This window comes from Pongo abelii, chromosome 12 (assembly GCF_028885655.2).
Source record: "Pongo abelii isolate AG06213 chromosome 12, NHGRI_mPonAbe1-v2.0_pri, whole genome shotgun sequence".
Taxonomy (NCBI): domain Eukaryota; kingdom Metazoa; phylum Chordata; class Mammalia; order Primates; family Hominidae; genus Pongo; species Pongo abelii.
Window position 1 is genome coordinate 36,808,243 of NC_071997.2, and position 24,317 is coordinate 36,832,559.

The 24,317-nt window shown below is 40.7% G+C and overlaps 1 protein-coding gene and 1 long non-coding RNA gene across 7 annotated transcripts in view; both read right to left on the reverse strand.

The window, feature by feature from the left end:
- The window catches only part of ST6GAL2 (ST6 beta-galactoside alpha-2,6-sialyltransferase 2), an 84,474-nt gene that overhangs the window by 53,491 nt on the left and 6,666 nt on the right, over window positions 1-24,317 (reverse strand). The window lies entirely within an intron of this gene.
- LOC134759689 (uncharacterized) lies at window positions 5,382-23,429 on the reverse strand. The gene is made up of 2 exons (XR_010136252.1): window positions 14,767-23,429; window positions 5,382-11,241 (listed from the first exon to the last, which is right to left on the reverse strand). It is a non-coding gene; the product is annotated as an uncharacterized LOC134759689 (long non-coding RNA).

Sequence of the window (24,317 nt, forward strand, 5' to 3'; positions counted from 1 at the left end):
GCACTCACGTATTCCATCTTGGCTCCTAACTGCCTGGGATAATGGCATCTCTCCTCTTTCCACGTTGAGGGACAACCCAAGGGTAACAACCCTGGCTTCTCACTCCACCTTTTAATCCTTCCCACAGAAAAGGAGTCCCTAGTCCACTGAGAGACATGGATCATGGTGTGAGTCTCTGTAGACCCAAACTGTCCCTCAAATGGGTTTGTTCAAGATCTAGACTTGAGTGTGGAAGGGAAAAGGGAGGATTGGCTACCCAAGTTGTTGCTCACCTCTAGGACAAAAGCTTCACCTGGCTTTTTCACTAATACCCTTGAGATTTTACCTTCCTCTGTTTGACATTCATGGCACCAACTACGGTGTTGAGCAGTTACCATTTCAGTTTCCCTCACATCCTATGATTGAGGAGCTATGATCAAGCCCATTTTATGGATGAGAAAAATGAGTGACAGTGAGGTATTAATTACTTAAAAGCACTGCTTGTTACTGTGTGGTGAAGCTAGGACAGGACCTGGTATCTTTGAAGGCAGTCAAAGTAATGACATTTGACAATGACATCTGCTCTCATCACCTTCCAGTGTTGTTGAAAATAACCAAGAAAAAATGCATTGGCAAGAACATTTTGAATTTAGACATTCTACCAATTTGTTCAATTTTCATGACATGAGGAACAGTCAATATTTAGATTTAATAATATGCCACAGGCATCTGGGTCAATTTTTGGTTTCATAAAATAAGTGTAAATGAAAAGACGATCCTGGTATACACAAAAATCAGCTTGGCAGATGCAGAGGTGCCAGTGAAAGTCACCTCTGACTTTCCGGGCATGTGCAGATGGAAGCTGTTTGCTTTGCAAGGCTTTGTAAAGGCTGTGGTAGAGTAGTATCGACACCAAGTTTTATTTTTGAGGATGGAATTTTAAGACCTTATTCAAAGAAAATGCCAAGTTGCTAATGACCTAACATCTTGCTTTTTATGATGGGATACATTATCCATAGAAGTGACTGGAAAAGCCAGCCATGAGGTGTTGATTTTAATAGAAGACTTGGGCTGAGAGAAACTCATTAATTTTTATATTAAAACACATATACGGCCGGGCACCGTGGCTCATTCCTGTAATCCCAGCACTTTGGGAGGCCAAGGTGGGAGGATCACCTAAGGTCAGGAGTTTGAGACCAGCCTGGTCAACATGCTGAAACCTTGTCTCTACTAAAAATACAAAAATTAGCTGGGTGTGGTGGCAGGTGCCTGTAATCCCAGCTACTTGGGAGGCTGAGGCAGGAGAATTGCTTAAATCCAGGAGGCTAAGGTTGCAGTGAGCTGAGAGTGTGCCACTGCACTCCAGCCTGGGCAACACAGCAAGACCCCATCTCAAAAACAAAACAAAACAAAACAAAACAAAAAAAAAACCACACACATATACACACATGTTCTAGAGTCAAATATAAAATCAACTTGAATATGTAATACAAAATATGGCCCTTCAAAGAAATTTCTTCATGTAGGGTTTTCAGCTCTGCCCTCTGATCATCTTGAGCTGAGTGTTCTCTGTCTGTAGAGTGGCCTCTTTGGGCAGATGTGAGCAGCACGGCCTAAGGAGGTTGCTGGGGTGACACTCAAGAACAAGGCCTCACCACCGACAAGAATAACCTACACACAGGTCAGGTGTTTTCTCTCCAGTCTACTTGTCCAGTGTTCACTTTTCAATGCCAGTAAGAAAGATACTACTAGATTATGAGCAATTTCTGAATATTACAAAATAATTTTTGAGGTTTCTACCTCTGAGGACTAGCTTGCTGTCATATCTTCTTCTTATCAATAAACTCCAGTCATGGCCAGTGAGTCACTGTTCCCTTGTGAACAGCAGCATAAAAGCTTTTTGGTATATGTGCGCATGTGTACACATGAGCACAGAACTGATCATGCACTACACATTCACCTACTTTACTCATTTTACTTTTTTACTCGCTTTACTCATGTTTTTTACTCACTTTACTCATTTTTGCAGACATTGGAGCACCTGCTCTGTATTGAAGTCTAGGTAAAAATGCTGAGCAAATCAAAAAGAACTTCTCCCACACTCAGCTGACAGTAATGTGGCAAAGAGAGAAATTATACAAATTCTTCAGGATATTGTGTAATTTTACCTGACTTTTTTCCATTCCCTTTTACCCTACAACCTTCCTCCATTCACAGTGATAAACACAAGACTCCCCAGCCCTAAAGGATAATTGGGGCAAAGGAATCAGAGAGGAGTTATGTCAATTCTTGGCTTTTAAGTTCAAAAGCTGTGTTTCAAGGAGTGAAGGAAGATCAAAAAATGGAAAGAATACTTGCTAAGCCAGTTTTCTTTTGGCCAAAGGAAGATAAAAGTTATCTCTGGGCTGATGGAAAACAAGAGTGGGAGTTGAAGTAGATGAGTTAGATACCAGCAAGTGTCTCCAAAGAGGATTCCCATATCCTGCCAACACCAAACCCTCTTGGGCTGGCACCAAGAGGAAGAGGACACTAGAGCCCTAGGTAAGTTTGGGGATTGAATGTAGAAGGGATCGTGATCCACTCTGCCCCTCTGAATCTTAGATGTGAGGATCTTGCAGGAATTCCCCACCCCACTGGAAATGGAAGCACTGTGATGAATGTGTGAGCCAGAGTTGTCTGTGCTCAGAATGGCAAGGGAGGACAGCCAGATGGGCCCCAAAGAAGGAAAAATCTGCACAACGAAAGAAGAAGGTGTGCAGGCATGGGAGTGGGGGCAGGCAACAGATGGGAGCACATGTTGTAATGCTTCACAAAGCAGGAGACCAGGCTGGCTGCCAATGCTGCGACAGTACAACATATGTGCAAGTGGATGCTAACTAAGGACTAGACAATCTTCCTGATGTCATGAGGCTGTCTATGCCCCCAGGAATTAGAGGGAGAATAAAGAACCTATGTTTACAATGTCAACTTTATTTAATCACCTAAAAGCGTTGGCTGAATTGACAGTAAAATTTCCCTGTTCTCAGTGGAATGGGGTCTCAAAATATAGCCTAAGTTGAACTTAGATAAAGTTGCATTTTTTGAATACTTTTGGAAGTGGATGGAAAATACACATCTGCTACACATATGCACAGTTATAATTGTGCTGTGTTCTCTATATACTGATGTTGATATCTATACCCTTGGTTTCTCCCCTGGACTGCAGATCCACATAATCAATAAACTATGTGATATCACCACTTACATGTGTTCTGAGAATCTCAAACTTAACATCCAAACAAATATTTGTTATTCTTTTTTCCTTCCTTAGTCTTCCCTATCCAGTAAATAGCATGGCCAGTCACTCAGTTGCCCAGGTCTAAAACTCTGGTGTTTTTCTTGATTCCTTTTTCCACTTACAACCACATCCAATCCCAACCACCAGCAAACACAGATAACCCTAACTCCAAAACACATCTAGACTCTGACAATGCATTGCCTTCTCCACTGCCCCCATGTGGACCTAGTCACCTCTCACCTGAACTATGAAGAACTTTCGAACTGGTCTCCCTGCTTCTATCCTGTCTTTCTTCTGTAGATGCTCCATGAAGCAGTCGGAGTGACACTTTTCGAATGGAACTTTAACATGGCCAATTCCTGTGCTCAACCCTCCATTATTCTTCCTTATACTTCAAATTAAAAAAAAAAAGATACCCTTTGCCGTGGCCTACAAGGCTGTGTTCCTGCTTGTCTCTCTGCTCTCTTCTCTTACCCATTGCTCCTTGCTCCCTCCTACCCGACCCCTTGCTGCCCCTGAGTCAGCTCACACAGCTCCTGGGCATTTGCTTGGGCCCTTCCCTCTGCCTGGAACAAGCCTGCTTTAGAACCCGGCTTGGCTTCCTCCTAGTTTTGTTGAAGTCTTAGCTCAAATGCCACCTATTCAGTAAGGGTTTCCCTCCAGCACGTTTGCATCCCTTTCTCTCTACCTCTCTTGGACATCTTTGTTTGGATTTTTGGTACTGATGCCACTGGATATGCTTATTTGTTTACTGCCTTTCTTCTCTAGTGAGCTCTAAGCTCCTGCAGGGAGATCTGTCTTTCTGCCTGAGCATGCATCCTCAGAGCCTGGAACAGTGCCTGGCACATAGTAAGCACTCAGTCAGTCCAGGAAGGAGATTGAGGAGGAAATGCTTAAGGTGCTGTGGTGAGACAAAAGACTTAGGGCATAATTTCAATGGGGGAGCCTGGGAAGGTCTTTCACAGGCAGAAAAATTTAAGCAGGGAACAAATGGCTAGTGAGGGGTTAGGCACTTGGGGATGGAGTGCATCTCACATGGAGGAAACAAGAGCTGCAAAGGGTAGGGCAGCTGAGAGCTGTACACCATGTACTGCAACAGGGGCAGGTACATGGCTGTATCACAGGTTCTCTTTATGAAGATCAAACCACTTGTTACTGACTCCATAAACACATTGTGATATGGAAAGAAGCTTCTATGAAATAGACTAACAACAACTTTTGAAATATAATTTTAATGTTTTTATCACATCTAATTACATGAATAAGGTGCAATGGGCTTCAGCATCCCCATCCCAGATCAGTAAAGGCCTTCCCTCACAAATGGTTTTGGCTAAAACTCAACCATATACAATGGATATGGAAACTTAGAAGTATGTCTGAAAGTTTATTTTGTGTTGCATGGAACTAGAAAAAGAGAAAAGTGAAAACAGTAACATAGCTATACCCTCCTTGCTTTGACTGACTGCACAAAACTTTTGCTGGCTTCAGCAGTTTTACAGTCTAACACACTTAGGAGGCACCCGCACCAAATGCTGGAAACCGGAATCTGCTCTTGAAATGTCAGTGATAAAAATTAAAAGAAGAGTAGAAGAGTGAGACCCTAATTGTGGCTAAATCATCAGACTATGAACATAAAACTAACCAGGATGACACAGGAAAATAGCACAGCAAAGGGGAAGAAAAACACCATCTAAAAATTGTGTGTTTCTGAGATGACACCAAGAATCACAAAGCCTGAGGAATTCTGCTTTAATATCCATATTAAACAAGTAATCTGTTTATCTTCTCATCTCAGCCCATCCCGGCCCTTTTTCCTTACTGCCCTAACCTCTCTCTGACCTATGGAAATCTCTTTCTCCCAATTTGTAAATAAGTCATGGCATATAAACTGCCAACCTACCCCTTGATGAGAATACTCATTTTTATAAATAATTGTGTGTGTGTGTGTATGTATTAGACATTTATTATATATCCAGGCACTGTGCTAGATGGTGGGGATTAAAAAGACAATACAACATGTTCTTATCTTCCATGATCCTATAATTTAGTGGAAATAATTGGTGAAGTCTTCATTGTGCCTGTGTCAAGCCAAGAATATTTCATTACTAAATAAAATAGATGTTCATTTATTCTTTTTTTTTTTTTTCAGATGGTCTCACTCTGTCACCCAGGCTGGAGTGCAGTGGCCGTGATCTCAGCTAACTTCAACCTCTGTCTCCCAGGTTCAAGCGATTCTCTCACCTCAGCCTCCCGAGTAGCTGGGATTCCAGGTACCCGCCACCAAGCCTGGCTAATTTTTGTATTTTTTTATGGAGATGGGGTTTCACCATGTTGGCCAGGCTGGTCTTGAACTCCTGACCTCAAGTGATCTGCCCGCCCTTGGCCTCCCAAAGCGCTGGGATTAGAGGCATGAGCCACGGCATCCAACCTCATTCATTCTTATTTCATACTCTTATGTAAATATACAAATGGAATTACAATAAGGGTATCTGCATCTAATTTCCACGCTGATTAAATGACAGTTCTGTATCACAAAAGAAAGCACTAATCCAACATTTATTCACTCAACAAACATCTCTTGAAGCCACACAGTCAGACATGAAATTACGAGTGATCATTCCGTATATGATATGCAGCTTAAATGAAATGCTAATGCTGCTGCACCAGAGTCGTGAAGCAGTACCAATCTTTATGTTGCCTCTCACTCCAGTGTGCTTTTGCTCATTTCATTTCTGCTCTTGGCAAGATTTAAATAAAGGCTTTTTTTCTTTGCTCTACAAATGTTTGCAGCAGCTATATTACACTGACTTAACACAGCATTAACTACAGTACAAATACATACTCCCTAGATTGCTTTTCAAGAAAGGAAAATATTTATGATCTCTATCAAACAAACACTGAATTCATCAGTCTGAAATTTATTTCAAGTGTCAGATGAATTTGACAAAAATCTATACCTAGAATTCATTTCTGAACAGTGTAGGCTTATTACTTTGATTTCAAAGAAAAAAAGATACCCTAAAAATGTTCTGGCTCTCTCAGAATGTAAAGTTCAAGTTAAGGCATGTATGGCTACTATGGGTTTACACTGAATTATGTGAAGAAAAAAAAAAAAAAAGCATTTCTGGCTTGGTTGCTTAACTCAGAGTAAAATTATTAGTCCCAATTCTGCAATAAAACAAAATATCAGTCTAAGTGAAAACAAGTGAGAAGCATGGGCTGAGAGGAATTACGCTTTACTTTATGACTCAGGCACCAACCTGAGGCAGGGCATAGAAAAAACATTTCTAGACAGAGACAGGGCAAATCAGCCAAGAAAATGACTAAATGGTGGAGAAAACAAGTCATTGAGCTATTTTAAATCTAATTAATTTGATAAAATATGTTTCTATTTTTCCCAACCTAAAAATAAATGAATACAATAATAGAATCATGAGTGCATTGCTTACAATGTAAACGTCTTTTTTTTTTTTTTTTTTCTATTAGAAAAGCTAAAGAACATGGTATTCCTGGGGATATTTTTCTCCCTTGGAAGTTTTCCATCATGTGTGTTACAGCTGGGACAGGCCTTACAAGGACTCCAAATTTCTTTCTACAAACGAGGAGCCCGTGGTCTGGAGAAACGAGGCGAGTTACCTATGGTTACAAAGCTAGCTGGAGGCAGACACAGAATGAGAGGACAGGTTGCCTGGTTCATGTTTGCTCTCTTGTTCTCCAACATTCAGTGATGGAAAGGGACCGAAATACTTAACAACCTACAGAAATCTATTCCACTCATGATATGCTCCTTGTCATCCAATGATACAGAACAGATTGGATCATGGATTTTTGCTTCTTGAATGTTTTGGAGTTCTGTAGCTAAACAGGATGCTGCAGAAACTGGGAATGAGGAACCTCAAGAACAAAACTACACACTGTAAAGTGTGTAGAATCATTCCAATGGGGTTCAAAATATTTTGGGAAGCACAGGTGACCCCCTGTCTAACGCACAATGTTTCTGAGGCTGGTTCCAGAGCAGACCACCATGAAGTAGCATCTGTAGAACGTGTAGGCAGTAGCGACTATGGGGCACTGTGCAACCAAGGAAATACACCTGCAAAACACTGAGAAATCTGGGTCCTCCATTTGCTAAAGGTAGGACCTGACACTACTTAATTAACCTCTCCCATCCCCAGTTCTCCCAACTGTAAAATAAGAAGAGTAATTAACTGCTCTGAACATCTCACAAGGTAATTGTGGGGATCGATAGAGACTGGGTATAAAAGATGATGTGGAGCTAGGAAGAGATATTATTATCATTACGTGCGTGTTCTTTCGTCTTACTTGGGAAGACAGCACAGAAGCTACAAAACAATATTATTTCTGGAAGTGCGGTGCCTGGTGCTGCCTCAGAACCTCTAAAGAGGTGTGTTTGAAATGCAACTACCTGGGTTCTATCCCAGACTCACTGAAACGAAATCTGGGTGGGCATGGCCCATGATCCTGTCATGTCAAAACTTTCCTTTGGATTGCATGCCCCTAGAAGCGCTGCACTAGAAGGGATCCAGGGAGTAAAAGCCAGAGGAGGCTGGGAAGATGGGCAACCGCATTCCACAGAAACAATGTTCAACCCACTGGTTGGAATCTCCAAACTACCCACAGATGTCTGTCTGATCACAATCCTGTAATTCTTGTTACCTCTACCAAAACCAACCTCTCTCCCTGCAGCACTTCAAGCCCTGGAGACTACAGGCACTGCCAGACACACACCGGCAAGCCTATGCAAGGGTTGCTTTCTTAAGCCTCCTGCCCTGATGGGCCCTGGTCTTCTCCCCTGTTCCTGCAACACTTCATAGGTAACTATTCCTCCCTGGGCAGAACTTTTACATGACCAGTGATTGGCACATTTTACTTTCAGCGTGTGATGTACAAATACTTGAATGAAAGACAGAATATGGAATTCATTATACTCACAAAAATCTTACTATAGCATTTAACACTATTCTTTTTGCAAAATGTATTCACATTTCCCATTCAAGAAAGCAAAGATAATAAGCATTTGGATAACAAATACCTGGATTCAAATACATTTCCAACATAAGTTTTTTCATTTATTAGCTGTATCAACTTGGGCAGGTTATTAAACCTCAGATCAGTTTCTTCAACTGGAAGACAGATGTAATATCATACAACCTAGCCCGCCTTCAGGAAGATTTTAATTGGGCTCCATAGGAAAGGCAATTAATGTATTGCCAGGCACAGATGCTCAAAGAATCTTCATTCTCTTCTTGTCCTTTTCCCTTTTCACACTTTCTAATGGGTTCTCTAATAGTCTGCAATAGCCACAGCTTTTAACAAATCTTCCAAAAGGAACTCCAACAGTAAATTTGATTCCTACTCAGTAGTGTGCTATTAAATGTTTTACAATCATCTCTCAGGGAGGGGGAGTGGAGGAAGAACCCTGATTGTTAAGTGTTTGCCCTTTCTATGGTGTAAACACTTCCACTATAGCCAATTTCAGACTACCAATGGGATGTTACTGAACAGAACTGGGATGCGATGTGCAAGAGCTCATCATTGTATGAGTATTCCACCACACAGATACAATAAAGGTAAATAACTTCGAGAGCGCAGATAATATGAAATAAATTGCAAAATGAAATAAAATAATCAGAAAGTGATGAGTGTGGAGCATTTGCCCATGTTTGTTTTTAAACTGGCTCATAAAATTCCTGAAAAGGTACAAGCCAACTCCAGCACACTACTGTATCTTACTCCATCAAGAAAACTCTGCCCTTAGAAGGGTATTAATTCCAGGCATTTCAGCCTACCTAGAGAGCTTTATTTATGCAGGACCCTTTAAACAGATGCACATGCTTAGAGTTTCTACAGGGGTGAAATGTGGCTACAAAACAGTATGTGTCTACGTGATACTGACATGCTGTACACGTGCATCAGTTCTGCTAGGGAAGAGCCTTGTCTGGGGAGAAAGCAAGCTGTACAGCGCTTAACACATGGAAACACCCGGTCAACAGGTAACAGTAATAGGTAGTAAGCAATAGTAAAATTTGTTACACCTCTTCTCTCCATCTCATCCTTATTACGAACATTTACTTATGTGGCTTAACTTTTACCTTAGGTCCATCCTCGTTGTAAGACACTAAGCCATGATGTAACAATTTTTAGGGCCCATGTCAGACATGTGTGACACTCTCACTTTAGACACAAGGAAACGGAGGTACAGAGGAGGAAAGCAAGTTGCCCACACTTAAAGAGATGTGGGACTGGAATTCAGGCCTTATACTTTTATAAAATGGATTAGTTCTCCAAAGCCTTTAGGCTACTATATTTTATTTGCTTATTCATTTGTACACTGTTTTCAAGAGATAATAAAATATATTTGTGACTTGTAACATTTTGTTTGCAGCCTGCTCAGTTCTAGAGGTGACATTTAATGACATTTAACGACTTGCATTTGCATTAGGCTGTCTTTGCCATCACATTTGAAAACTTGCTCAGCAGTAGAAGTGGCAGGAATTAACTTTTATTAAAGGCTTATTAGGTACCAAGGATATTAGCACCTAAATTATAAAGATGGCTTCATTTAAACAGAAGAACAACCTATGAGTTAGGTAATAATATGGCCTCAATTTTATGATGAAGAAATGAAGGCTCCTTGAGGTTAAGAATCCATCAGAAGTCTCTAGGGCTGGCTTGCTGGGCATGTGACCTACGCAGTCATGTGGGACCTGACACCCAGAAGAGCCACGCTTGTTTTAATGCTCTCCTGCCTCTGGCCTGAAGTTCTCAATAACTCTGTCTTTGACTTTGTATGCTGTACCTGAAGTCAGATGGGAGAGAGTGGAACGATGAAGCAGACATGGGTCATACGTGTGCCACATCCTGTCCACCGTTCCTTGCTGCCCACTAGAAAGTTGTCTAACATTCATGATGCCTCATGAGCACAGGACTCTGGTGAGGCCACAATGCTTGGGAGTTCAGCAGGACTCAAAACGAGTGCAAGGTGAGTATGGTACCTCTACAACAAGTGGAGGATCCCACAGCTCCCAGAGGCCATGCTTTCTGTTAGAACCAGAACTAGCTTCAAACACAAAAATAAGGCAATTGTACTTTAAGAAACACAACCGACCAAGGCCCTTATCACGTCCTTTCTTATTTCCTTGTATTGGCCAAACACTTGTGTTCCAAATGGTGACACAGAAGGAAAGCCCTGCCTTACTCATCAGGAAGCTGAAGGTAGAATGTGCTGGTAAAACACGCATGTATCAAGAAGTGAAATAAAAACAACAGAATTAGTTTTTGGCAGTGTTTCCTCTGGTCAGAAAGAAATACATAGGCATGTAACAGCTATGAAATACAAATTGTGTAACTTCAGTGATTATGCAAACAAGTTAAATGCTTTTAAATTTGCATTTAAAACTGGAACTGCACGAGTTAATAATAAACAGAAAAAAATCACACCAATAATTAAATTTTTAATTTTTCTTTACTTAGAACATTAAGAATACTGTGACAATTCAAGAGGCAAGGAAGAGAAGGGAAAGGAGGGCAGGGAAGCAGTGGGAAGGAAAGGGCAAAACATTTTGTTTTAGTACCCTGGAGGGCATGTCTTTCCTGTTTTTTGAATAAATGGCTCCACATTCTAATTTCGCACAGGGTCCCACAGCCAGCCCTGGCTGTCACACAACTTGGAAGCATCAGAGTCAGTATCTGAATCCAAACTGACTCCAAAGCTCCTTTGCTTTGACCCCATTTTATTCAGCCTTTTATTTTAAACAACAAGGCTCTTCAGTTTCAGAAAATTTTTGTCATGATTCCACTGTTGGCAATCTGGACATGTGACAATTGTTTATCCCTCTTCCTTTTTCTTATTTTTTTCCCCTTTCTCTGAATTATTTCAGCTGTGCTCTCTCCATTCATTGAACGAGTATTCACTCTGTGCCAGGGCCATCTAACTCTGTTACCCGGTGGTGCATCGGCAAAGCCTATGATTTTAGAAGACAACAAAGGTGAAGTCATTTCTAAGAACTTCAAAAATCCCAAATGACGAGGTTTATGGAACTTCAAAGTCCTTCTGCTTTTTTTTTCCTCCTAATACTTGATTACCTCTCTAAGCAGAGGCTGCACTTCATGCAGGTCTAATCTTTCAGAGCACAGAATGGTTAGGAACCCACCCCCTGCCCGACCCCCGCCGCCAAAATGAGCACTGGCTGCTAAGTAAGCATTCAGTTTCAAAGAGGGTTGGTTCCACTGAACACCAAATGTGGACTAGAAGCAGCAGATTAAAATTCTGTTTGCTTGTGTCCCACGGAGGACTCAAAGTCAGGGGATTTCTATCCAAGACTTTCTGTTTTTTTTTCCTCAACCGCTCCCTCCCCCCAACAAAAGCCACTGTCTGGGTTGTAAGTTAAATCAGTCATAAGTCATCTCAAAGAATAAGGTATTATATAAGAAGGTAAGGCAAGAGCGAAACTAACAAACAAAACCCTATGCCACTTACGCTGCTTAAGCAAGAGCCAAAAAATGTACTAGACATGCCAAGAATTCTTTTTCTTTTAATTCTCCTATTGTGTCCTAATGATAATAGCCATAAATGCTACCTTTGAGCCCAGCACAGGTGTTCTGGCTGGCAATTTAAAATACCGTTTGTCAAAAGGAACCAGATCATTTACTCTCACTTTACAGGGGAAGGAACGGAAGCCTGGAATATGGTTAATTTTTTCGTGGTTTGTTAAAACAAACAGAAAGAAAAGAAAGAAGGAAAGAAAAAGGTAACTCACACATATCCCCACAAGGTGCAGGGCCTGGAATCTGAGACTAAATCTGTGGACTCCAAAGCCCCGGTCTCTCCTCACAGGCTGCCCTCTACAGGTTACAAAGTGCATTCATGCACCGCGCATCTCAGTGCCATATGGATTTCAGATTAAATGTCCAATTCTGACCACAGTTTTACTGAAAATAAACTCTTCATAGGTCATAACTTTTTAGAACCGGCCATAATAAACTAAATATCTGTGTACAAGTCCCAAAGCGAAGATCGCTGTGCCGGAAGCCTCTAGCAGTGCTTCAAACATGCTTGCTGCTAACACTTAGAACTGCCGTTATCAGACACAGAGATGGGAGATGAGAAAGAAACAGATTGGGAGACTAGAAACTGAAGAATGCCAAGGAGAGAATCCAATATGACAAAACTGTCATCAATCTACCATCTGTGTAGAGTTTGGGGGTTTCAGAGACAACATCATAGGTCAATTTGTTTTTCAAATGTCTGAAATTGTGCCCCCACATGTGTGAATTGTGGCTAGACAGCATGAATCAGGGAGTGCAATACAAAAAAAAAAAAAACCACTTATGAAATGCATCATTGAGGGAGTGTCATTACATGCTGCTGTAAGCTGGTGTAAGATTCAAAGTAGACTGGTGGTGGGCCATTGCTAGGTTGTAATAAACCCACATCTATGGTGAAAGGAGTTTCTTTTAGTTAACAAACATCTATGGAAGAAATCTGCTAACCACTGGGGATATAAAAGCAAATGAGATGAGCTCCCATATCTTAAGAACTGGTGGCAGGGGAGGGGTGGTGGGCTTTGGAGGGGATTTTGGGAGTGGTGAACAGAATATTCCACAAGTACAAGACAGATACTCCAGGAGAGGAAGGCCTGGAAGGGAGCTGCAGACTCCCTAGAATTCTTCATTTGGAGGGGAGGGGCACCTTTCAAACAGGTACAACCAATGGGGAAAGGGGTGTAGGCTTCTGGCAGCTTCCTTGTGCACCGAGCTTGTCTTCTTCCATTTAGATATTTGGACAAAAACCAAACTAGGGCTACTCTGTTAATTTTCTGCAGCAAACTGTCACACATCTTGTTTCATCCTTTCATCTTCTCCCCCAGGAACTTCAAAATATCGACCGCCCTTTAAACTCAGGGATAACTGTTCCCATCCTAGGAAGCCCGCAATTTGGAAATGGGGCAGAGAGGCTCCAGCTCCCACCTAGTCAGGGAGGGCATCGGTTGACTGTTTACAAAGTGCAGACGTCCCCTCCCACTGCTGGTTTGGCTCTCTGGGCAGAAGCAGGGCCTTCAAAGCTGTCAGTCAGACCTTTGAGAACGTGAAAGAACCCTGGGGAGGGAAGAAAGGGTTTGTTTGTTTTTAAGCTCTTCTCATTAAGTTGACTGATAGGGAGGCTCACACACAGCAGTGGGGGGCATCCAAGTCTGATGTTTAAGCCTAGACAGCTCCAAGGGGACACCCGTTGGCTGTTCTCCCTCGCACCTGCCCAGGTGGCTGGGCCTCCAACTGTCCTCTCTGCACCTCACCCCTTCCTGACACCAAGCAGGACTGAACAGAGGGCCCTGCCCACACGGCACCTGACCTTTGAGCCAGGGAGACAGCCAATCCTTTATTTAATCGTGGAGACTGTGATGAGGCTAGCCACTGTGTTGTGCCACTTTCCACTTCACGTGGTGTGACGGACCAACACAACTAACAGAGGTGACGTACCTGGGGTCTGTCTGCAAGATGGCCAGTGAGAGGAGGGTGGGAAAGCCAGCTCTGTACAGGCAGTCACCTGGCAGGGATGGGGGGTGCTACACTCAGCCGCTTTTTGCACAGGAATCGTCTGATCCCCACAGAATGAGATTTTCCCCACCCTTCATTGGCCAGAGAGAGAGTCCTGGAATTGTGCAGAGCCCCCAGCCTGATGCTAGTCTTCTGTTTCCTGGACACCAAGAGATAGCCTTTCTTTCCAAAAACGAATAAAGATAGTTATTTTGATGTATAAACTGAATGTTTAATAGTAATTCACTAAGAGGGTGAAAAATGTGAAAACTTCCACTTAGCTCAGATAGTCATGAAACGTAAACAGGTAAACCCAGGCCACTTCTTCTTGTTAGATCCATATTATTTATTACCAGTTTTCTAGGAGCCACAAAATTGTGTTTACTTTCACTGCCTGAGAGTACACGTTCTCAAGGAATATAAACCAGTTGAAAAAACAGTGTAACAAATAAACAAGCAAAACACCAAACTCATTACTAAAGGTGTGCCCAGGCCAAGTTCATCTCTTCTCCCAAAAGCCTGAGATCCTTTCAAATCCAGTGCCAATATCCAATGATTATGAGTTTCCCGAAGAGTGCAACATTCTTCAGGTTCACAGGTTGGTTTGAGCACAGGATGAGGGCTTCCTAGACATTAACATTCCAGAATACAGTCACAGACCTTTCTAACCACATCCAGTCATCTAAAAACTTCTCCAGGACAACAATATAATTAAAAAGTGCAGAGGAACCAACCCCAGCAATGTAAACCCTATTAAGATGGCATAGCACGGCTCATAAGGAAAATGAAAAGGGCTTGGGGGTGTGCGGGGATCTAAGATCATTAAGCAAAGTGAAAGAATTTTAAAAGATTTTTAAATTTAATGTAGTCATGCCATGCTAATGACAGACACATTCTGAGAAATGCATCCTTGGGCAATTTCATCGTTGTATGAAATCATAGCATGTACTCACAAAAAATCTAGATGGTACAGCCTACCGCACACCTAGGCAATGTGGTATGGCCTATTGCTTTGCTCCTAGGCTGCAAACGTGTACAGCATGTCACTGTACTGCATACTAGGCAATTGTGACACAATGGTATTTGTCTGTCTAAACATATCTAAACACAGGAAAAGTACAGTAAAAATATGGTATAAAAGATTTTAAAATGGTACAGCTGTACAGGACACTTACCATAAATGGAACTTCCATGACTAGAAGTTGCTCTGGGTGAGTCAGTAAGTGGTGAGTGAATGTGAAGGTCTTAGGACATTACTATATGCTACTGTAGACTTTATAAACACTGTACACTTAGGCAAAGTGTAAGTTTACACGAAATTTACCAAAAAATGATTTTTTTCTTCAATAATAAATCTTAGCTTAAGATTAGTAATTTAGCTTAGTAACTTTTGAACTCTATAAACTTTTTATTTTCTTAGAACTTTGGACTCTTTTGTAACACTTAGCTTAAAACACAAACACATTGTACAGCTGTACAAAATATCTTTTCTTTATATTTATTCTATAAGCATTTTTCTATGCTTAAATTATTTTATTTTTCATTTTTTAAACTTTTTTGTTAAAAGCTAAGACACAAACACACAAATTAGCCTACGCCTACACAGGGTCATGGCCATCGACATCACTCTTCCACCTCCCACATCTTGTCCCACTGGAAGGTCTTCAGGGGCAGTAACACGCATGGAACCACCATCACCTATGATAGCAACGCCTTCTTCTGGAGTCCTCCTGAAGGACCTGCCTGAGGCTGTTTTACAGGTAACTTTCTTTTTTATTAATTAGAAGGAGTATACTCTAAAAGAACGATAGAAGTATAGTATAGTAAATACACAAACCAGTAACACATTTATTATCGTTACTTTATTATCGTTTACAATCATTATCAAGTATTATGCCCTGTACATAATTGTATATGATAGACTTTTCTATGACTGGCATATAGTAGGTTTATACCAGCATCATCACTAAAATACAAGTAATGCAGTAATGCACACTGCAGTACAACCTTACAACAGCTACAAGTCTCTAAGAGATTGGAATTTTGCAGCTCCATTATAATCTCAGGAGACCCCTGTGTTATATGTGGTCTGTCACTGACTGAATGTTGTATGTGGCATATGACTGTATGCTATCTGAAATAACAGCAATGCTGAAATGCTCTAGGAACCAACTTAGGTTCCTAATAGAAGATGAAGTTTTCTTCTTTGCCTGGTGCATGAGTCCAGGGCCAAACCTGAGTTTGTGCTTATGTTGTGGAAATCAGGAACAGCCTCAGGCAGTGGTGGGGACTACCAGGCTGACACAGTCAGAATAACAACCACTAACAGTCAGCATCCATGAAGTCACTGAAGTCCTTTTAAATTGCTTATGAAGGTGACTTAAAATGATTTCCACAGATGTGAGGACATCCACACTTAGGTTCTTCTTTCCTCACTTGTACGAGAGGTCCCTGTGTCTAACGTAAATGGAGAAGTGACATCATTTATTCAAATGCCCCACATACATCCTTTTGTTATTTATTTATTATTATTATTATTTTGAGATGGAGTTTCGCTCTTGTCACCCAGGGTAGAGTGCAGTGGCATGATCTCGGCTCACTGCAACCTCCGCCTCCCGGGTTCAAGAGATTCTCCTGCCTCAGCCTCCCGAGTAGCTGGGATTAGAGGCGCCCGCCACCACACCCAGCTAATTTTTTGTATTTTTAGTAGAGATGAGGTTCCTTTTGTTTTAAACTTCATGTGCTTTCATTACATCCTGTGAACTTTTATTTAATACTGAAGATCACTTAATGTTCCTAACTTCAATCACTGGTATTTTTTTTTTATTTCGATTCTAGTACAGGTTCAGAGTAAGGAAAAGAGTCCTTTTAATTAACTGACATGTGCCAGGCATTCCCCTGATTTTAGCCTCGCCTTTGGGAAGCTGCAAAATTTCAAAAAACAAAATAAAACTAAACAAAACGCTCACTCAGAAGGATGTGAGTCTGGGAAGAAATTCTGAAAATATACAAAGTTCCACATAAACTCTAATGACCCCAAATGCTCACTAACCCTTCATCTCTCTCTGTAGATGTCCCCAGCCCTGTGGCCGTCTCCTGCAGGGAGTGATGGCAGAATGAGGTTGTGGCCATGCATCTGATACACACAGGCAGGGGACAGCACAGCAGCTTCCTGGGCTTTAAGCTAAAGGTGTGTGTTAGTTTCTACATCTGCCATGGGGTTGGGCTAAACCCAAGATCAAGGCCCTGCATTTATAATTCTTCATGGACAACTGATGTTGTATACTCCCCCTGGTGTAGAAGTACCTTTTTCAAATTTCATAGATGATTCTTGGGTGGGCAGCATAATAACAAAACACTGCTGAGCCCATTCATTCTGGAACGGGCTTATTATCACACCAGGTGCTGAAAATGTATGTAGTTCTAATTGTAAGATTTGTACAACATTTATGAATCCAAGACAAAGTGCTTTTATAAATTCTCCATGGACAGATACAACCCAATATATTTACTAATTATTTACCAATTACACATGTCCGTTAGTTCCAAATGCTTTGCTGAAGGAAGAAACAAAGATGCTGAACCCTATTTTTTAATCATTTTCAACAGAAATGTGAATTTCAGGTTTTCTCCGTGAGATTCACAAGTGGCACAAAAATTATGAGGTTGAATGGTTTAGCAGTGATTTCCTAACATTGCTAGTAAATGTGTTTCTCCAAAGTGATTAGCAGCAACTCTAAAGTATAAGACAGTGTATGTGCAGAATGGCCCATCTGGGCCATGGTCTCTTGTCCTTAGAGAATGTTCTGTTTATAAATAGATCACAGAATTTGAGGAGCTCTATTCATGGCGATTCAACTTGAAGAAAGAGGGAAAAAATCCAACATACTCTCTTTTGTTTTAGAAATCACATTTAGGGAGTGGACAGCCATCCTTTCAGTCTAATAGGACTCTTAGATTCATTCATTCGACAAAGATTTATGAAGAACCTCCAGGGCTCAGGACCACACAACATGCTCAATAGCTGGGACACGGAGTTCTGGAGGCTGCCTGCAAGGAACTTACAGTTTAGCAGGGATGGGAAGGGAGCAAAGTCAATTATAACAGAGTAGCAAGTGTAGCAACAGAGAAATGATGCTGTGCTGCAAGTAGGGACCATTAAGTCATGTTAGGTGTGCGTGTGTGTCAGGGAAGGCTTGCTGGTAAGTTAATGAGAGTTGGTGGAAGTTAGGGGTTGGGAGGCGGGCAGAAGGAGAGGGAAAGAGCCAAGTCCATAACAATCAGGTCAAGGAGAGATCCTGAAGGTAGTTGTGGCTAAGAGGGGAGTAGGAAAGTGGAGACCATGAGCTTGGATCCAAGCCAGAAGCACATGATGTTCTAAAAATGGCAGACAGTGTTCCGTATGCAATGGAGGACGACTGGGGAATCTAAGGAGAAGAGAATGCAGCACAATCGAGCTTAAGGTTTGGAAGGAGGACTCTTGGCCAAAGCAGCAAGGGATGGGTATGCAGGAGGGGCAAGAGTGTAAGGAGACATCTGTAAAATTAATTCTAATATAAAATGCTCTGTTAGCTATGAGCAGCGCACTGCTTCCACTCAATTTTTTCCTTAAAGAGTATGATAAACAGGGGATGCTGAAGCCCAAGAAACACTTCACCCTCTAGAAACTGTAAATGTCACTGTTTCCATAAGGGCAGAGACTGTGGACAAGCACATGAAGCATAATCACATATTTTCAAGCCACTTAAATAGCGCATGCCCGAGGGCACATTGTAGACAAGCCAGCATTTGCAGCAGCAGGTAGCACAGGCAGCTTCCTCTTCAGGAAACAGACACCAACTCATTAGAACCTTAATGCTATGTCAGCTTTGGCTGCCAAATATGCAGCTCCATACCAAATGGTACCATTTGCATCTGGCTCTGTATTTAAGCCAACTTCTTTGGCTTTAAGAAAATTCTGAATTTATACAATCTAATATGAGTACATCTGATTTTCATCGGCAGTCTGCCTGTTCTCCTTTTTCACTTTTGAAATCACATTTATATTTCTTTTTCTCTTCCATTCTACTAAATTTTAAGATATCACTTTACTTTTTATCTTTCTTTTTTTTTTTCAAATGGGGTCCCACTCTGTTGGTCATCCAGCCTGGAGTGCAGGGTGTGATCTCAGCTCACTGCAACCTCCGCCTCCCAGGGTCAAGCAATGCCCCCAACCTCAGCCTCTAGAGTAGCTGGGACCACAGGCGAGTGCCACCACTCTTGGCTAATTTTTCTCTATTTTTGGTGGAGACGGGGTTTCACCATGTTGCCCCGGCTGGTCTTGAACTCCTGAGCTCAGGCAATCCACTCATTTTGTCCTCCCAAAGTGCTGGGATTACAGGCGTGAGCCACTGCGCCCAGCCCATTCTACTTTTTCTTTATCTTCCTTTGAACTTTAGTTTTTGGTATCATGGACACATCTCTCAAAGCTGGTCAGCACACTCCAAGTACAGACCAGCAACTGATGGGGTACAAGACAGGCCTGGACTGGGTTTTTATATTTACATTCATTATTTCCAAACTGTAATGTAGAATTTCTGTATAAGAACAAAACTACAAGGAATCTATATGACTTTAATATTCCATGTCCTGATGAACTTTTCCTCATGAGCTAGTTCTTTAAAACATCTCCTAAGAGAATCTAATTATAGTATGTAGAAAAGCTTCTAGAACTGACCATATAGTAAACTTCCATATTATAATTGGGATAGAAATATATCATCTAGAAACAACAGAGATTCCTTGGGCTAAGAGTCCTATATGTCAATGTCCACTTGCAATATTAAATTTTTTCCAAATTTACAATTCAGAGGCTGCAAGTTAAATGCCAAATAAAATTGAACTCAGTTAGTAGATTTCTTTTTTTGTAAATAGATGAGGTCTTGTTCTGTCCCCAGGCTGAAATGCACCGGAGCGATCGTAGCTCACTGCAATCTTGAACTCCTCTAGGCTCAAGAGATCCTCCTGCCTTAACCTCCTGAGAAGCTGAGATTAAAAGTGCAAGTCACCATGCCTGGACACAAATTTCATTTTTAAAGTGTGTTTTTTTTTCATATAAATGTTATATGTCCAGCATTATTTTTAACAAACTGGAATATTTAAAAATACATCTTCAAGATTTAGAGTAAAATGTACTGGCTTGTACTACATTTTAAAATTTACTTTTGGTTTTCTGGTTATAGTCTACTGAAGGAAGATCTATAGCACTGAACAAACAGCAAAACTAAGCTCTTATAACAATCCTGGGGTTTTTATAATGAAATGAACTTCAGACAGCATGAAAGTTTCAATGATGAACAAATATTGAACTTTTGTATTTTAATAGCACAACCAATACTTCATTCCTGGTTAACTTTAATTATTTTTTAAAAAAGATAAATTGTTTAAAAGTTATTTTGTTTAAACTTTAAGTATAAACTGGTGAGCAGGTGACACAAAACTAATCTACTCTGATATAAATCAGAATGGTGAGTACCCACTGGGGGACAGTGACCAGAAGAGGGCATCAGGAGGCTTCTGGGGTGCTGGTAAGAATTGCTTCTTGATGTGCTGGTTATATAGGTATATTTAGTTTATGAAAATTCATCAAACCGTACACATGCTCTGTGCAAGTTGGCACTGGCAAAAGATTTAATAATTAATTTTTTCATGTAGCAATTTTCTGGTTAAGGTATGTGGCTGAAGAAAACAAGACAGATAGAGTAACTGCATAAAAGCCAGAGTAAACCTGTGCCTTGGAGGCAGCAGGTGCCACAGCTTCCTCCCTCCACATGTGGACACAAGCAGCACATTGGTGAGAAAGACATGTGCTTAGAGAGGCAGAAAACGAGGAAGAGAAACGTTCAGGACTCCAAAGAGTCTATTTAGAGAGAAAAAAGGTGGTAGGTGGGGGAAAGTAAAGATGACATGTTTCTTTGTACCCTTTTCTCCTCCCAAATTCCATTTGACATCATGCAGAGATGTTCATTTGACATTTCTGGTTTGAAGACTATGAGGGGAATGCATCCCATGGGCCAGTGGTTACTGACTACAATACCACCTTTAGAAAGTTTAGGAAATCCTCTTATGGCCTTCTGTGATTTTCAAGCTGAGGATATAGCCAAGTTGGCTTCTTGCAGACCTTCGATCCCAGAAGGTGGTTTGGGGGCAATATTCCACCTCAATCTTTTGTACCTGAAGTTGATGAAATCCGACATGTGAGATTACATGGAGCTGACAATGTCACATGAAAGTAAATCTGGATTAAAATATTACATATATATGTATATACACACGATAGAAGGCCTGCGAGCTCCACACCTTCGTTGTGTGCAATGACGTCACTCACCCAAGCGTCTGAACACATCAGCACCTGTGAGCTTCTTTTGGTAAAATTTAGTATCTACCTCCCGTTCTACCATCATAAACAATGGGGCCTGTGACTTAGTCTCTATTTCTCCCCCACCTTAGAGACTGTCAGTACCAAATGAAGAAAATCTTATTTTGAAGTACACAGTTGAACATGCCAAGAGGCTTCACCACATCTCTATAAAAATATTTGGTTGGCACCTACACAAGATAAACAAGAGTGCTCAAATACCTAACTGCATTCATTAATCCTTATTTTCTATCCACCATATATATATAAAACAAACAAACAAAAACAGGTGTGAGCACCTTCCTACAATCCTGTTCCCTACAACCTCTCCACACACACAAACTTGAATGTTACTTAAAGGAGAAACAAACCAATCAATATGGGTATGCCTTTTAGTTCAGTGAAGAACGGTTCTAAGGAACAGCCTTGTGACCAAGGTCCTACTGCCTGGGTTGAGCAGGGACCTGAAGGGCTGCACCCTGGTGCCTGGCTGGAGGTTGTGCCCACCACCCTGAAAATTCAGTGGCTATTGCTTAGGTGCTGAATGCACACAGTAATTCCCAAACCAAATCTGTATGCCAGTCACAGTTAACCTTCTGCATCCGCAGGTTCCACATTCACAGATGCCACCCACCACGACTCAAAAATATCTGGAAAAACAAATAAATAAATAAGAATACAACAATGAAATGCCAATAAAAATACAGTATAGGCTGGCATAGAGGCTCATGCCTGTAGTCCCAGCACTTTGGGGGTTGAAGCGGGAGGATCGCTACAGACCAGAAGTTCAAGACCAGCCTGGGCAACAGAGTGAGACCCTGTCTCTCCAAAAAATTTTAAAAAGTAACCAGGTGTGGTGGTGCACACCTGTAATCCCAGTTACTCAGGAGGCTGAGCGGGGAGGACTGTCTGAGCCCAAGAAGTTGTTGCTGAGGTGAGCCATGATCGCACCACTGTACTCCAGCCTAGGCAACAGAGTGAGACCCTGATTGTAAAAGACAAAAACCAGGCTGCGCGTGGTGGCATGTGCCTGTAATCCCAGCATTTTTGGAGGCCAAGGTAGGAGGATCGCTTGAGTCCAGGAATTCAAGACCAGCCTGGAGAGAACGGTAAGACCCCTGTCTCTCAAATAGAAATAAAAAAGCAAAACCAGCGTAACTGTTTACATAGAATTTACATTGTATTAGGTACTATAAGTAATCTAGAAACAATTGATTTAAAATATACAGGAGAATCTGCCTAGATTATGCAAAGATACTATGCCATTTTATATCAGGGACTTGAGCATCCATGGATTAGGGTATCCATGGAGAATACTGGAACCAATCCCCTAAGGATACTAAGGGATGGCTATATTTCTACATCATAAACCCACCTCTCATTTTCAACACAGTGTGGTAAGAACAAGATTGAGCTAATTTGGGCAGTTGAAAGACAGGGATCGACATGGAGTAAAATGAGTTTGTTTAGTTTTACCTGTAAGACATGCACATTAAGCACTTAATTATACTCATGGGCTTCCAAATTATAATTGGGATAGATACACACCATCTAGAAACAACCGAGGTTCCTTAGGCCAGGAGTCCTTCCATTACCCCTTAAGAAGCACATTGTGTGATACAGTCTAAAGCTTTCCTTTCACCCACTTCTGGTTCTACATCGAATACTGTGCTTAACAGTCATGAGACAATACTGAAAAAATGCCAAACAAAAAAAATTAACCCTGCCTTTTTTGTGTATGTATCCAATGGTGATATATGGGGTATTAATAGGATATGATGATAATACAGCATGATGTGTTTTAACTCTGGGGGGCAAAGTGTAGAGTGAAGCAAGTAACAAATGTTTAGAGTTAACTTATGGAAGCAATCACATTATTTTAAAGCCATACCTTTCTGACACTTTCCTACTACTATCAAGTCAACTTTGGAAACTCTCCCACCTCAAATAGTTAATGAAATAACCTACTTAAAGGCACCCCATGAATGTTATTCTAACATATCAAGTATTGAGTCAGGCCAATTACTTAATTAGTTCAACTTTCCCAGCTACTAATTTTGAACATCAGGCAGAAGAATGTTTTTTAACTACACTGTCACTCAGAGGGGGTAAGCTGCCCTTTAAACAACAGAAATTATAGACCAATTATATACATATCTATTATAGACCAATTATATACATATCTAATGTATATAATAGAAATTATATATGATAGACCAATTAGATTATAGACCAATTATATATTATTATATAGACCAATTATATATTATTATATATACATATAGACCAACTATATACTATTATACATATAGACCAATTATATACTATTATATATAGATAATCTATATATAGATAATAATCTATAAACTATAATATATACATTATACATATAGACCTATATATACATATAGACAAATTATATACTATTATACTTATAGACCAATTATATACTATTATATATATACATATAGACCAATTACATACTATTATATATACATATAGACCAATTATATACTATTATAGACCAATTATATACATATCTAATGTATATAATAAAATTATAGACCAATTATATACATATCTATATATTGACATACTTTTAAAAGAAAACCATATTACACTTGTCTATTTCCCATTTATTCATAAATTATTTAAAATTTACCTTAGAAATTAGAGCATATAGTTTTCTTTTAAAATAACTCTTAGGCTTATGGTCTTAATTATTTTGCCTATGTCTATAGTGATTAAAAGACACTATAATTCAGGGCAATTCCAAATAGTCACCTGCTCTCCAGAAAAAAGATTGAATCACCTATAGTATTTGGTGAACTTCTGGCTGACCTAAAACATCTCAAGTGGTTCATCTCTGTCATCACAGAGAACAGCTAACCAATATGTAGGATTCCAGTCATCAGCCTGGGGCCAGGTTCCCCGAAGGACCCGCCTGAGAAGCCAATCTCAAAAGTTAGTCTCAACAGTAAAATGCATTCTGCATATCACCAAAGGGACCAAGAGAGTAGAGGTTCTTGCATGTTGAGCATGATGTCTGCTGTCATCATAAAGAACATTTACACAAACATTCACATTCACATATATGTACACATATAA